Below are 16,813 nucleotides of genomic sequence, written 5' to 3'. Positions count from 1 at the left end.
GTTGAGGATCCCGATTTCACTTTGATTCAATTAAGGACTATAATTTTTCAAATGGCTCAATCAAGTACATTCCGTCATGTCTGTCACATTTACCGTTAAGAATTGGTCACGTGACCAATTTATAAGAGCAAAAAAGTCTTTTCTCCCCTTCCCTCCCTTCCCCTCCCCTCTTTTTTCTCTTGTATCTCTGCGCGCCATCCCCCCTCCCCCACCCGTCCCAGCCTTGGCCCCATCCAGCTCCACCACCCCAACCCAGCCCCGGCCCCGTCGCAAAACCCAGTCACACCCAGCCCCGGCGCCATTTCTCATATCTCTACCCGCCATCCCTCTCCCTACACAGTGAATCCAAGCTTAGACTTTTTTCCGTAATCAACGGAGAGATGCTCCAGGAGAAGCGAGCCGAGACCCGACCCGGTTCCTCCACCGACAGCATTGAAGACGAGGAAACCTTGGAGACCGGTACAGTTGTCAGCGAGCTTATGAATGCAGTCGAGGCAGAGATCGACGATCTCTTTACCGATGGTGTAGTGGTCGCGGGCGAAGTTGTTGGCGGCGTCGTCCTTGCCGCTGATGAGCTGCTCAAGGTGGAAGAGCTGGCGGTAGGTGCCCGTGCGGACCTCGTCGATGACGGTGGGCTCGAGGTCGACGAAGATGGCGCGGGGGACGTGCTTGCTGGCGCCGGTCTCGCTGAAGAAGGTGTTAAAGGCGTCGTCGCCGCAGCCGATGGTTTTGTCGCTCGGCATCTGGCCGTTGGGCTGGATGCCATGCTCCAGGCAGTAGAACTCCCAGCAGGCATTGCCCACTTAGTGCGGCTGGGTGTGGTGAACGGGGCTGGGGCTCGGTTTGACTGGGTTTTGCGACGGGGCCGGGGCTGGGTTGGGGTGGTGGAGCTGGATGGGGCCAGGGCTGGGCTGGGACTGGTGGGGGAGGGGAGGGATGGCGTTGGTATAGGGGGAGGAGGGGGCGGGGATGGGTGACTGTGACGGGGAGGGGGAGCTGGCTGGTGGGTAGAGAGAAAAAAGAGGGGGGAGGGGAAGGGAGGGGAGAAAAGTCTTTTTTGCCCTTATAAATTGGTCACGTGAGGGTCACGTGACCAATTCTTAACGGTAAATGTGACAGACATGACGGAATGTACTTGATTGAGCCATTTGAAAAATTATAGTCCTTAATTGAATCAAAGTGAAATCGGGATCCTCAACTAAAAATAGGGGTATATTTATAGTCCTTTTGCTAACATTTTCCCTAGAAAATTTAACATGATATGTACTAATAAGTTAGATTCTTGTTCATGGTTTAGATGACCGACTTTACATTTTAACAACATAACACACAAAATAATATTTTCTAAAAAGATTATGTTAATTATATAAGATGTGATATAATTACTCATTTAAACAAAAATTCACATGTGATAGTTTTGAGTGACAGAACAATGTAGTTAAAAAATGACATGTGACAAAATTTGATGATAATTTGATGATAATTTTCTTTATTTTTTAAGCACGCGAACATATTTTTTTAAAGAGTTGTTATGCGGCTCCACATTTTCACTTGACAGAAATAGGCAAATGAAAATTTTCTAGTCTAAAACCATCTCATACCAACCATAAGAAGGTAGCAAGCATCTCATTAAGTTTTACTCCATTTTGGCATCCAATTCAGGAATTCTACAATACTAATATTGTATGACTCACTATTTTAGATGTTGAGATGTTGAGATGTTCACTTTTCATTACCGGGCATAGATTTTCTATTATTAAATATGTTTGTAGGACATGAAGTGTTTTACTGTAAATATTCTCTTCAATGTTATCCTCTGAGCAAGGGTGAGTAGTTTTGTGGTGTAGGTAGTGGTCCATACTCCATATAGTGAACAGAGAGGGGTTGGGTTTGGCAGGTGTGGTGGTTAACAACTAATAAGAGCCTTTGACTGAGAGCTGGCCTTGTTTGCACTTTGCAGGGACATCCTTTAAGATTTGTTTTTGTTTTTGGCTGAATGAATGAATGAGCCTGAGAATCAATCACATGCCCCCAAGTTAATTTACTCTTTTTTACCTAACTGGCTCTGCTTTACATGGACTTCAATTGCTTCTTGCCCTTTCTCTGCCCTTTGGGTACTATGTTGCACATGAGAAGTTGATACCTTGGTGGTTTGGGGGCTCAAAAGCTGATACAAGGGCTCAGAAAAAGGCATATATGCATTAGTCATAAAAATAAAAAAATGGTATCTGGGTTTTTCTTTTTTTGACCTAGGCAGGCTAATGAAGCTACCTATGTGCCTATGATTTTATGTTACCACTTGTAGAGCCATTGGAAATTTTTTCAACATTTTCCAAGAAGCAAGGGTAAGCCTCTTAACTTTGTCTTTCCCACGCGGCTTAATTGAGGCCAGTACAAAAGGCTGTTGCCACTTGCAAAAGGCAATCCTCATTCCTCAGCCTTCGTTTTCACTTTTCAATATATTGTGCATGTGATACTCTTTGAATCTCCTTGACATAGAATGTGCAGATGACATTCCACTCCACAATGACAAATTCGCAAATGACAATGTTGTTTTAGTGGAAAAACATGTACATGTATCATGAATTCATGATGATTCATTAATGTAACATGCATTGTGCCATTAATCATTTCTTTCAAATTCAATTTTTTTTTATTAGTTGGGAGGGATAATATCCCAATATCCAAAAATCTAACTTGCAACTTGTAAGGGAGAGCACTTTGGCCTATTTGAAGTGTCACTAGATTAGCACTTCTAGTGTTAATGTTCTTCTGTGAGATATATAGCATGTTATATTGGAAATTGTGAATCAAAATCACACATTATGACATAATTTCAAGTCACCTAATGAATGATTTAAATTGACAGTCTAACAATATAACATGTTAAACTATCTGATAAAAGACCATTTTCACACTTTTAAGTACCCAGTAGTTGATGATACCATTATACGAATGACTTCTTGTTTTCACACGCAAACCCCTACGCATGTTATGACCATGGAAGCTACAAATTTAACTCCTAAAATGGCATTCTCATAACAGATTTGATATAGAAAAGTATGATTTCCCTTGTCAAAAAATTGACAGGCAAACAAAATTTCTTCCCCCACCTTATGCTCAGTATGCAAACCCCTTTCTGTCCTAAAGTGGTTAGGGGTGTGCCAAAGCTTTAAAAGAATGCATGCAACCACGCAAATGTAGTTCAAGAACATTGAGTTATTCTACCTGTTGTTGCAATATTGCAAAGAAAGAAAATTGCAGAGAATATCAGTTTCAACCCTCTTTCTAGCATTTGTTCCAAATCATTATTTTTTTCATATCTCTATTAGGCAGCTTGCAGTTTGGCAATTAACCTTTAATAAAACTTTCCAACCCATAATTCTTGATTATGTTGGTTTGATTCCAATATATAATAAGAATAAAGAAGAATTTAGGCAGGCAGCATATATACTGTCCTCTGTTTTTAAGGGATGTGTGTTTGGGTTCATAAACTACTTTGTTCCAAATATGCAACACAAGTTGAAAGGGGACTAATTAGATCTTTCTTTTTAAAATCACTTAATATGATGCACATGTTCAAATACAACTGGTGTGTAATCCATTTAGGGTTGACCATATCCTTAGAATGTCATGCTTGTTTTTACACTATTGCTTCAAATTTCAAAAACCCTTGTCTTTTATGTTGTCCTTACATTTCTGTACCCTCTTCTCTATCAATTAATACAAGGACAAGGGTGCAACCAAACCACCCAACTCCTTGTCTCTGGCACAATAAATGACAGAAAATAAGCCAAGAGATTAGCTCACAGATGGCCAAATGAACCTGTTAGTTTACTAGAATGTCATTGTTTGTTTAATTTCCATTTCATTCCAAATTCCAATTATATATAACCAACCAGCTATCCAAAGTAATACTCTTTTGGTGGGTTCATTTTATATTTCAAACAGTTTTGATCGGAGAATCCAACAAAGTGACCACTAGCTTCCTAAAAAAACTTGTTTGTTTACTATTAATTACAGGCTGCTTTCTTTGTAAGTGGAATGTATTTGCATGCTTAATTGTGTAGCTCTGTCCAATTCTGGTTCTCATGGTCATACAGCTTTGCATTTCTTCCTCACTATGCATGCGTGGAAAGGTGTCCCATTGATATAAGTAATGCAAAGCATGCCCCTGCTTATCTAATGCTAGCACTTTGTTTTTGTAAAACAGGAATAAAGGCAGAGATTCTCAGCCAACTCTGGCCTGTACTTTCTGTGGGATGCTACAAAATTATAATATATCATATATTATATACATATATGCATATTAAATTGTTGTAAAGTTGCATTTCTCACTATGGATAATATCTCTTCTGTCTAATTGTCTATCCTAAATTCTAGTGAAATGGCCCCTTGGCCTTGGGAAAGTACTAGCTTCTGGACTTTTTCTCTTGATCTTCCCCTTTGTGGTAACTTACAAATCACTTGCTTATTATTTATTTTTAAGTGCTGGTGTCCCATCTGCATTAAAAGTAATAATACAACTTGGTTTAACAGCACATATCGGTTGCTCATTCTAACTCCTTTTCTGTTTGGAATTGGAATCTATGTATCCAATGCTTGCTTATTTGGCCTTTTCTAGTTGTTGTTCACATATTGCTGACGTTTCCCAGCTGATGAAAGCTTCAATTAGAAGAGCCTATGCTGATCCAGTACTGTTTGAATAGATGCTTTAGGCATGTATTGTGACAAAACCTAATTATTATCAGCCACTTTTGTCTTATAATCTGTATTGACACTAATAATATAAAATTGGCATCCCTATTGACTACTTGTCATATGGTGCGTAATGCATAAAGAATACACCATGTCATGTTACTAAGCATAGTGATGGTACTGATCAAGCCAAATGGTATATAATATTAGCTTTACAAAAAAAAAATGAAATTGCAGCTCTGAATTTACTTGATGCAGTTATTACTTATTGGTTGTATCCACCATATGGGTGTGGTGGATGGATTGCAATTATATGCATGAGGAATAAAGCTGAAATTTGTGCAATGAATATGTTAGGAGTTTCAGAAAGAGCTTGCAACTCTGCTTTAAAGTGGTATAAACAAATACTGAATGTGACTCAACAGCTAAAGATTGTCTTCCAACAACCATTTATTCCTGCTAGTATTTGGTTGACATTTAGTATAAAAGAGAAAAGCTTCTTCTTCATTGTTGTTTGTCCACCATTACTGTTAATGAGAATATTAATTAGCTAGAATTCCTAAAAATAGTGTGATCTGCTAGATGTTAACCATCCCCATTTAGCTTTTTGTGTTCATATTAAGGATAATATATATCATCTAATTTAAGCTTGATCCCTTTATGATGTCGTATTATATATCTTACCGTCTGATAAATGTTCTATTCCTCTTATATATTAATGCAATGACAAGGATCCAAGCCAAAACTACCCAACTCTTTGGTTGGAACTTAATTAAAAAATTGAATGCATACTGATTATCTCTTTACCAACCAGGAAGTATAGTATATAGCCTAAGATATTAGTGTGCCAAACATCATGAATATAGGGTCGTATTTTTTCTTTTATTTAGGAGAGGGCGAGAGTTGAACTCTTATTGTGTGTGTAGAATAAGTGCTCTACCATTGGAGTTATAAGCCCGGCAATGTTGATCTTCACGTTGACTGTAACGTCATTAACATGCCCTCGAGGCCTCCCCCATGTTCATGCATTGAAGAGTTTACATGGAGAATCTGGCAAAGCGAGTGCTTCCAAATGAGACTTGTTTGTTACTGTGATGAGCCGCAATCTTTAATTTGTAGGGAATCTCTTTATGCTTGTCTAGCTAGCCTTTTACCTTTTCACTTGTCCACATATCTTTCTTGGCAAGTTGATGCCTGCCTACTCACAACGTGTGAGAATTGAGAAGGTATCTACTTATATTTATATATATATCTAAATTCTGAACTCTTCAAATTGAATCACCCTTTTAGCTACTTTTTTTTTTTTTTTTCTAGTAATTCCTTGGTGCAAAGAAGATCTCAGATACAAAAATATGCTTATTGCAACTTCATGAATAACATTTATTGCAAAAATGTTCTCTTGACATTTATCATGACATGTTATGTTGTTATCATGTGAATTTGAACGATCAATTATGTAAAATTATGTCTGAATGTGTGTCATCATGAATCACAGTCTAACAATATAATATGTCAGATATCGTCAAAATAACTTTACCTCCATTTTCTTATAGATATCAACTTCTATGTGAAGTACAAGGTTCCAGCCTACCAGGATCTATGCCATGGATGGCCTGTTTTTTATCTGCAGAAATTCTGTACAGAAAGAAAATCCCATCAAGAAACTTCCAAAACTCAAAGTAGATGCTCCTGCATGAATTAATTATGCATTTTCATTAACGTAAGGATTTAGTTGGTCAAGGGGAAGTTGTTATGGCAAAATCAAGTACCCTTTGAGCTTTCAGAAACCCAAATAGCAACAAAAATAAAGGTTAAGAAAACAAAATTTTTAGGGGGAGAAACACAATGCCACAGTTCTAGGAAACATTGTTTTTTCTAATTTTCTTGGTGATCTTGTGTTATTGGAAGTAACAAATTTGCATAGGCAGCTATCTTTGTATGTTCCAATGCATTGGAAGTCCCAGAAACCTCTACAAATGGCTTTACTGTTATTCTAAATCTAATTTCTTAATCAAATTTATGCAACAAAGTCAGCGGAAGTTTCCACCAAGGAACACAGCAAAGAGTCTTTCTCTAATTGGAATCTTTGATGCTAGAAATTGACCCTTTTCTATTTGTAAGCAGAATCTAAGCCATGCCAGCATTTGGCTTTTTCTAGTTGTAATTCATGAACCATTGACTTCAATTTCTGGTTGACACAAATTATTATAGTAGTATAAGGTATCTATTAATTGGATGCCAAAGGGTGCTTGGTGAGAATTTTACAAGAGAAGATTCTAGACCATTTTGGTAGAGAACTTTGCATGATGCTACAAAGTTGGTAATTTGGTGGTTATAGTTATCCATCATATGCAACATGTTTTAAGTTTTTTAACATTCTTGTAGAATTCTTGGTTCTGAACCTTCATATCTATCTAGGGCTCCTTGTAATAGTGATGTGACTAACCAAAGCACCAAAAGCTCAACTAGTGTAAGCCAGTTGAGTCTTGAGTGTCACCAAACTATAAATGGTTGGCTTGATTTGAGAAAACATGAACAAGTTTCTCATGTATAGACCCATTCTATCAAAATTGATATCTAAGAATACCCGCGGAATAGTTAAAAGAAGGGTTAACTACTACATCAACCATATTTATGAATTGCATCATTAATAAATATGTGAATTTGGTTCAAATAGTTTTATTGTTGCAAAGTGTTAATATTGTCAATATTGTCACTTTTTTTTAATTAAAAAAGATTCCATCTATTGCACGCATGAAATTAATGTTCAACTTATAATGTTCATTCATGGACAGCTTGGTCTCCTAAATTTTTCAATGCATTTTTAGGCTCTTTTAGGGTTTGCAGGCTTATCTTAATTGTAGTTTTCCATGTGAACATAGCCCAGGCTCATAGCCAAATAAGATAATTAAATTCATACCCAAATAGACACAAGGAATTAACTCTTGCAATAAAAATTGGACTGGACATGTCTTGTTCTTAATGATTTGGGCTAAATTTAAACCCCCAAAAAAAGACTTGGCTTATTGGGCTAACCAAGAAATAGAAAAGGCCCACTATTATGGCCCAGAGTTTAGAGCATGACAAAGAGAAGTGAGATATGGATTTAGGACTTGACAAGAAATCAGGTGTCAATTTTAGAGCTTGACCAAGCAAAACAACAAAGAGAGAAATGGGTTCAATTGGAATCTTGGGTGCTAACTGCAAGTCCCTTTCTATCAGAAAAGGGGAATCTATTTGATGTTGGACTTGTCTGTGTTGATTTGCTGATGCAAACTTAACAGTGACTGCTGAGTTGTGACCAGTGACCAGTGGGATATCTGTCAAACTATATGTCATTTGATATGTACACTACATCTGCACAGGCTTATTGTTTGTGGTTCTTCTTCATGTCAGTGATGTTGAGGCCTTGACGAAATCAAGCTGTTCATGCTAGTGATGGGACAAATCAACCAAGCAAAACTAAGACTGTGTTTTGCCCTTTGGGCTGAACCAATTGAGGATCCAATCAGTTGGGACTGTAGTCTGTGGCCGGGTAGGTCTGAAATTGACTCAAAATCTCAGACTGCTGGGGGTTTAGAGCTTGATTCACAATTTAACAGAGATGTCCCACATCAAGATAAAAGAAAAACAAACCCAGTGGCCCTCAATTTATGGATTTCCTAAATCATATATATATATATATACATCAATTTTGCGGTGCAGCACATCAGACACATTTAAATTTATCGGTGAAAAATTATATTCTATTAGGAGAAAAATGAACTTTATTAATATTCAAAAATAAAAAATTGTATGTGTCGGTATTACATGCAGTGTCTATATGATAAAAAAAAATTTATAACTGTATTTATGAATTTTTTTTTTTTTTTAGGATATCCTTGTGGATTATTAGGAAAACAGGACTTTTGGTGAGAGACAGACTGGTCCTATTGTTGTTTTTATTTGGTTTTTTTCTCTCAAGAGAGAGCCTAAAAATTAGACCAACTATATAGGCATATCTACCTTGACCAGCTAACTTTGGGTCTTTTGACTGAGAGGGGGACATTAGGACAGAGATTGTCAACAGCTCATTTGACTGATATTCCAACTGATTTGAAGTCAAATAAATTCTCATAGTAAGATAAAAATGTATGAATATCAGTCAATTGGTCATTTTAGTGTACCAAAGTAACCAAATGCTGTGTATCTTGGGATGTGTAAGTAAAAAAGTTCTGAATTTATAATATTTTTTGTGTATGGGTAAAAAATGTGAGTGAATTAAAACTCTGTATTGAAGAACCAACCATACTTAATACTTCACGGGTCCTTCCAAATATAATATTGGTCAAATGGTCAGTAATTCACTAATTCATTCTTTCAATAATGTTGTTTTTTTTCGTTTTTGTTTTAATGAATGGCAAATACAACTATGCTTCCTTAACTTCGATCATTATTTTATGGATTTTTTTTAAAAGTTCAAAATGAAAATACAATGATAATACAGCTTATCTTTAAAAATTCGATGATAATTCAGCCCACATTAATAAGAAATTATTCTATATAACCGATATATTGACATGTGATAACCAATCTATGTGTTATAATATGAGTGAATGTTATTAATATTATACCCTACTAATATAAACACATCGTCCAATAATACTCTTGCACATTAGATTAGTTATACTACGTGACGGCATATCGATTATACCTTATAATTTTTCACGTTAATAAAAAACGCACTGAACACGAACCCAACGCACACCATATTTTTTTCTTTCGCATTTTACAATGTGGGCACTGTTGAACAATAACTATATTCATTGTGCAACAAAAACTATAAAAGATGTATAAACATGATACTTATAGTTTTTTTTCTTCCATAAACATGTCAAAAGTTTATAAAACACAAAAAAAAAAAAAAAATCACATTTATGAAGTCATATCAGCCCTTATCATATTCGTCGTTATAAAATTACTATCGAATATGAACTATTATTGCAGAGCTACTATTGCACTATAAAACACCTCATGTGCACTTAGTGCCTCTTTCTTTTGTTCAATTTGAGCATTTTTTTTAAATGTAAGTTTATTTATCATTAGGTGGACCGTTTTAACATTTGAAAATATTAGGTGGATTTATTTAACATTAGGGGTGTAAAATGGATATTAAAATCACTTACTTTTATTTTTATTTTGGTTCTTAAACTTTAATAATAGTCATTTTGATCACTTTTAAAAAAAAAAAAAAAAAAATTGGAAGGAGGGAGATCGTACTTGGGTGTATTGTGGATAATTTTACGACTCTTCCAACTGAGTTACCCAACAACTTCAGTCATTTTTATCCTTAAACTTCGAATCACATATTTAATAAAAACATATTCCAACTTCTGTTAGGATCCTAGTTTTAACGTGCCTTGCACATGAATACGTACATGATCACTAAATTATGGATATTTCGATCAATAGGTCAAATTTGTAAAAACTGTCCAAAACTTTGGGTTAGGGATTTGTTCATGTCGTTCAAAATTAGCTATTCTCCTCAAAGAACCCCACAGAGTAGGATGCATGTCGTTCTACATATTTATGCATATAAAAACTTGTTTGCATACAAAAGCGTATGTGGTTGATTAGTCAACGTTGTTGACCAATTGATCGACAAGAAGAGCCGATTAATCGGTGTTAATGTTTGCACTTGAAAATGCTTATATATATATATATATTTATTGTAGGATTCTACAAATAAAATTATTTGTAGGATATCTTATAGGATTCATTCTCATATATTTTCAATAATCCGAACCTTCTATATTTTAGATCTTTATTCATATATAGATCATCTTTGCAAAAAATTAGCCAAATCGAAAATTATTTGACTATCTACCTTTGATCAAACAAATAAACGAACCAAATTCTTTTGATAAAACCATTCATTTGTTTTATCAAAGTTAGATAGGCAAATAATTTCTGATTTGGCTAAAATTTGCAAGAATAATCTATTAATAGATGTCTAAAAAATAAATTGTTCGAATTGTTGAAAAACTACATGGGAGTGGGCCCCATGAAGTATCCTACAAATAATTTTATTTATAGGATCCTACAATGGAACCTTCATGTACATATATATATATAGGGCCCTTCCGTTAAGGGATATCTTAAATAAGCTTATTTAAGAGATTTCTCATGAGGCCCACTCCATAGAGTATTTTTATAATCGGAACCATCTATTTTTTTTGTCTTCATTAAAGGATCATTATTGCAAAAAATTAGAAAAATCGGAAACTATTTGACTGTTCATTAAATGGTTACAATTTCAAGTTTTTATCGAAAACATTTTATTCATCTATTTGTTTCATCACAATTAGATATCTCAATAATTTATAATTTGTCTAATTTTTTGTAGAGATGATCTTTAAATAGACACCAACAAAATAGAAGGTTCAGGTCGTTAAAATACAATATAGAATGAGCCTCATAAGGAATCCCTTAAATAAAATTATTTAAAAAATTCCTTAACGGAAAGAGCTTATATATATATATATACATATATACCTTAGCTTTTCATTTAATCACTTCATGATAGGTGCAAATTACATAAAAATAAATTAACTCCCATGAGGAAATTATAGATTTAGTCCACTTATTTTATACCTAGTTCAATTTTGGTCCACAATCTTTTTTAAGTTCTGTTTTGGTACACTAATTGTTTCATTTATTCAATAAAGGTTCAGATTTGTTTTCTCAAATTTAGCATGCCTTTTACCCTATCAAATCTCACCCAAATTCAGCAAACATATATTTGTTTAAAAGCTATGCATCTCTTTTTTACAACCATATAAAGATCATTTAAATTGGAGTTCTAAAACTCAAGATAATTAACCCCAAAGTAGGGTACCCGAAACTACCAATTTTTCAAATTTCACCCAATCTCAATTCTTTTAGATTCTAATACTCTAAATTGGTTTCTATGACTAAGAAATGATGAAATATAACTTATACTTCAATTATAATTAAATTAAGGGTTAATTACATATATATACCTCAACAATACATCACTTATCAGTTGGGTACCTCTGGTTTAAAAAACTTTCATTAGGGTACATCAACTTCAATATTTTGTCAACTAAGTACCTCCGTTAGTCTGACCGTTAGTCCGATCGTTATCTGCATATGTGGCGCTGACGTGGCACACGCGGACCCACCACTAAACGTTGACTTGTCTTTAAAAAAAAGCCATATATACAAAAATTAATAAAAAAATAAAAAAAACCATTAAAACCATTAAAATTATATAAAATTGAAAAAAAAAAAAAAAAAAAAAAACAGCCAACCCCTAAACCCAGGCCACCCCCGCCCCACCTCCCCCGCCCTTCCTCCCCCACCCTTCCCCCAACCAGGCCACCCCATCCACCTTCCCGCCCCTCCCCCCCAAACCCAGGCCACCCCCTACCTCCCCCGCCCTTCCCCCCAAACCCAACCCCCCTGGCCCACCCCCTCCACCTCCCTCGCCCCTCCCCCCCAAACCCAACCCCCCTGGCCCACCCCCTCCACCTCCCTCTCCCCTCCCTGAGCTTCTTTCTGGAGGTCTCGCCGTCTTCTTCGTCACTGATGCCTCTGGAGCAATCTCTCTCGATCTCAAGGTCTTCGCCATTCGCGTCTCGCTCGCTTCGCTTGCCGCTCACTCTCGACACCGTGCTGTTCGGCGACGACACGCCGGCCTCCTCTTCGCAGTCGGCCGTCGACGGCAACCGGTTCACGTCGATGCCCCCGAGGAAGGATTGAGCGACAAAGTTTCGATCTGCATGTCGGATCGCAATGAATTATATAAGAAAAGTGAATGGGTGATTGAATTGGTGGAAAATATCTTGTGGGTTTTGTTTAAGATTGATGAAAAAGTTGACACAGATATGAGAGATGAGATTTTTGAGTGTGTTTGTTTCTCAGGAAAGGGTAGAGAAAATGGTTGAAAAGAGTATAAACAAAGCCAGATCTGGAATTGCAAGCCATGTAGATATATGAAAGATCAAGATATATGTAAAAACCTGAAGAAGGCAAGGCCTCATTCCGAGATGGCTTTTGATGAGGACTGAACCCAGAAGGAGAAGAAGCAGAAGCAGAAGTTGGGACTAGAGAGGGCATGAGATGGAGGAGGTGGGGGGTGGCCTGGGTTTGGGGGGGAAGGGCGGGGGAGGTAGAGGGAGGCGGTGGGGATGCTTGGTTCTGACTTTCTGGGCTTTTGTTTTTGTTTTTTTTTTTAATTCAATTATTTTTTAATATTTTATATTATTTTCAAAGTTTTATTAATTTTTTATTATTTTTGGTTTATATGGCTATTTTTTAATATTTAATTGTGGGGTCCGCGTGTGCCACGTCAGCGCCACGTATGCAGATAACGATCAAACTAACGGTCAGACTAACGGAGGTACTTAGTTGATGAAATATTGAAGTTTATGTACTCTAATGAAAGTTTTAAACCAGAGGTGCCCAACTGATAAGTGATGTATAATTGAGGTATATATATGTAATTAACCCTTAAATTAAACACAATTCAAAGGATTTAAAGTCACAAATTTGGACATTTATTAAATAAGTAAAACAATTAGTAGACAAAAACATAATTTTTTAAAAATCGTTAACCAAAAATTAAATTTGATATAAAATAAGTGAACAAAATCTGTAATTTCTTCTCACTCCCGTACCGTGATATTTCACTTTTGATATGGACGTGATATTTCACTTTTGATATTTCACTTCCTCTAATTAACTAGAAGTGCCAATTTCTTATATGACAACGTACGTTTCATTCTATTATATATTACTAAATACTTTTATTATTCTAATTATTCAGGATAACAAGTTTACACTCTTATTTTGTATATTTACACTTTTTTTTTATTTGTTCAATTATCAAGACATAAAAATAAATAAAGGAGTACAACACACAAAATTAAAGTTTGAAAATCGTCACCCATGATTTATTATGAAGTTTACTTTTTTTATGAGATTTCTTTCCTTGTGCTACAGTGAAACAACTAAACTTTGGTTTCTTTCAACAAAAATTAAAAAATAAAAACTTATATATATAGGTTTCATTTTCATTTAATAATTATTATTTTTTTAAATGATGCCAAACTTGCAGGCCAATAATACTCAAAATAATAATAAAAGAAACTTGTGGAAGCTAAATAGCTAATGTGCATCGAATTCATCACCATATTTTTCAAATGCTCAAATAATTTAATAATTTAGTTGTTCTTATCTAACCTTAATTTCTTTAATATTTTCTTTTGTTTTGGTAACTTATCTAGCATGCCTAATTTGAAAATGATTCTTTTAGTCTTTCACTCTTTTGAATATTTTTGAAAACTCAGTCTTTTTGAATAATTTATACTCATAATAAATAACATTTGCTTGGTCAATGCTTGTGGTCCCTTACTCAAGTTAATTTTAGGGTTAATTACAATTTAGTACCTCAACTTTACCTCCTATTTCAAGTTAGTACCTCAAGTTTAAAAAGTTTCAATTTCATACATCAACTTCCATTTTGTCACAATTTCATACCTCCGTTACTACTACCGTTAAGAAGTCCGTTATCCGCCTACGTGGCGCTGACGTGGCGCACGCTGACCCAATCACTAAGTGTTGACTTGATTTTTAATAATTTCCATGTGGCAGAATAATAATAAAAAAAGAATAAAATATTTAAAAATTAATTAAAATATAAAAAATTGAATTAAAAAAAACACAACCCTCATCCCCTCCCCCAGCCCGACCCACCCCCTTCCCCCTCCCCCTCCCCCTCCCCCTCCCCCTCCCTGCAACCCATCCCCTCACCACAACCCAACCCTGCCGGTAACCTCTTTCTCTCTCTCTCTCTCTCTCTCTCTCTCTCTCTCTCTCCTCATCCTCCTTGGCCGCGATGACGATATGTTGTCTCTCTCCCCCGATGCCGCTACCATGTTCGAGATCTTCCTCCCGAACCATCGCCAGTCGTTCCCTTTGTTCGGCGGCAGCGTCACCTCGAGTCAGAGACGGCGGCGTAGTGGTCCACTGCCTCTGCGAAACTCTAGAGAAACACCAGGTGGTTGTGGTCGGCTTCTCGTTTCGCCACCGTGACGATCGTCCAGCATCATCCAGCAGAAATTGAGAAAAAAAAAAAATATACCCATCTCGCCCAGCAACCCAAAATAAAATGGAAAAACCCCATGATCTAGATCTTGAATAAAACGAAGAACACTGCATCGGTAACCAAGATCAACCCCAAAACCATTCTCTTATCATTTTTGCCCATTTATGTCTTTTTCTTCATTTTTTGAGGGGTTTCTTCAATTTAATGTAATTTTTTTATCTTTTATCAAAAATTGTTATTTTTGTTGGATGAATTTTGATGGGTTTGAATTGTTTGGGTGTACTGCCAATTTGGAAGCTTGGAAGCACAGAGGGGGAGGGGCTGGGTTGTGGGGAGGGGATGGGTTGCAGGGGAGGGGTTGGGTTGCGGGGAGGGGAGGGGATGGGTTGCAGGGAGGGGAGGGGAGGGGAGGGGATGGGTTGCAGGGGAGGGGTTGGGTTGCGGGGAGGGGAGGGGAGGGGAGGGGATGGGTTGCAGGGAGGGGGAGGGGGAGGGGTGGGTCGGGCTGGGGGGAGGGGATGGGGGTTGTGTTTTTGACCAAAAAAAATGGGGGTTGTTTTTTAATTCAATTTTTTATATTTTAATTAATTTTTAAATATTTTATTCTTTTTTTATTATTATTCTGCCACATGGAAATTATTAAAAATCAAGTCAACACTTAGTGATTGGGTCAGCGTGCGCCACGTCAGCGCCACGTAGGCGGATAACGGACTTCCTAACGGTAGTAGTAACGGAGGTATGAAATTGTGACAAAATGGAAGTTGATGTATGAAATTGAAACTTTTTAAACTTGAGGTACTAACTTAAAATAGGAGGTAAAGTTGAGGTACTAAATTGTAATTAACCCTTAATTTTATTATGTGCTCCGAATGATCACTTCCAAATTTTCCGCCATCTCTAATCAATTTGCTTAAACAAGTTTTAAAGAATAAAAAATATATGAATCCAAGATATTTTCTCAAAAGGAAAAAAAGAAGAAGCATAAATACGGAAAAGTAATACAAGAAATTCCGAAATTTTTACCATCTCTAAATAAGGTTGGTTTAATAAAATTGTTGTTTTTTGTTCACATTAAAAAAAAAAAGAGAATAAGGATGAACGAAATGACAGAGATAGAGGAAAGACGATAGAGGTGATGAAAAAAAATAGAAAGAATAAATATAATTAAAAATAAAAACCTAATGAAATTTAAGACATTTTTAGTTTTCTTTTGAAAATCATAATATGTGTTTTCCTCCTTCTCTTTTACATTTATAAATTCTCTTTCATCTCTCAACATTCAAAAAAAAAAAAAAAGACATAAACAATTTCCAAACAGATTTAATAATTTACAATGTGGTTTAATAATACGTGATGGTATTATATTCACACTCAAAAAAATTTCTACAATGTGAACTAGAATCTTTTGCTTATATTTTATGTGCTTAAACATTGGATTGCAAAGTGTTGGATAGACAAAACTGAGCTTAGTTTAATTAATTGGCCAATAGCTAGGTTTAACCCGTCCAAACTTAAACAAGTTTTAAAATGTCCAATTAAGGTGTATTGTAATGCCAGAAAGTCCTTAATTAGATTCCACTATGTCTAAAATAAGTATTTATCTGATAACGATAAGACACTAAATATACGAGATAAGGCTCCAACATGGATGTGCAACCACTAACATCCTCTCTAATCTTCCATTTATTTAAGCTACTGCACCCTACAACCAGTTCGCTTTTATTTATTTACATCTTAAACAAAACAGAAATTTTCCTTGTCAATTGAGCCCCATTAACTTGATAAAAAACAGTTATAAGAAAAACTTGATGAAAAGAAAAATATGAGGCTTATGAGCCCCATTAACAAAATTAGTCCATGGTGGCCAAAAAAAAACAAAATTAGTCCATGAGCCTAAGTGCTAGGCCTCATAAATTTATATAACTCATGTAAAATTACCAAACAATATTGCTAGGCCTCAAAAAGTGTATGTCCACGTGGTATGTGCATAGGAGGCCACATGGA

This window comes from Dryas octopetala, chromosome 9 (assembly GCF_963921425.1).
Source record: "Dryas octopetala chromosome 9, drDryOcto1.1, whole genome shotgun sequence".
Classification (NCBI taxonomy): domain Eukaryota; kingdom Viridiplantae; phylum Streptophyta; class Magnoliopsida; order Rosales; family Rosaceae; genus Dryas; species Dryas octopetala.
This window is presented reverse-complemented; position numbering follows the sequence as displayed.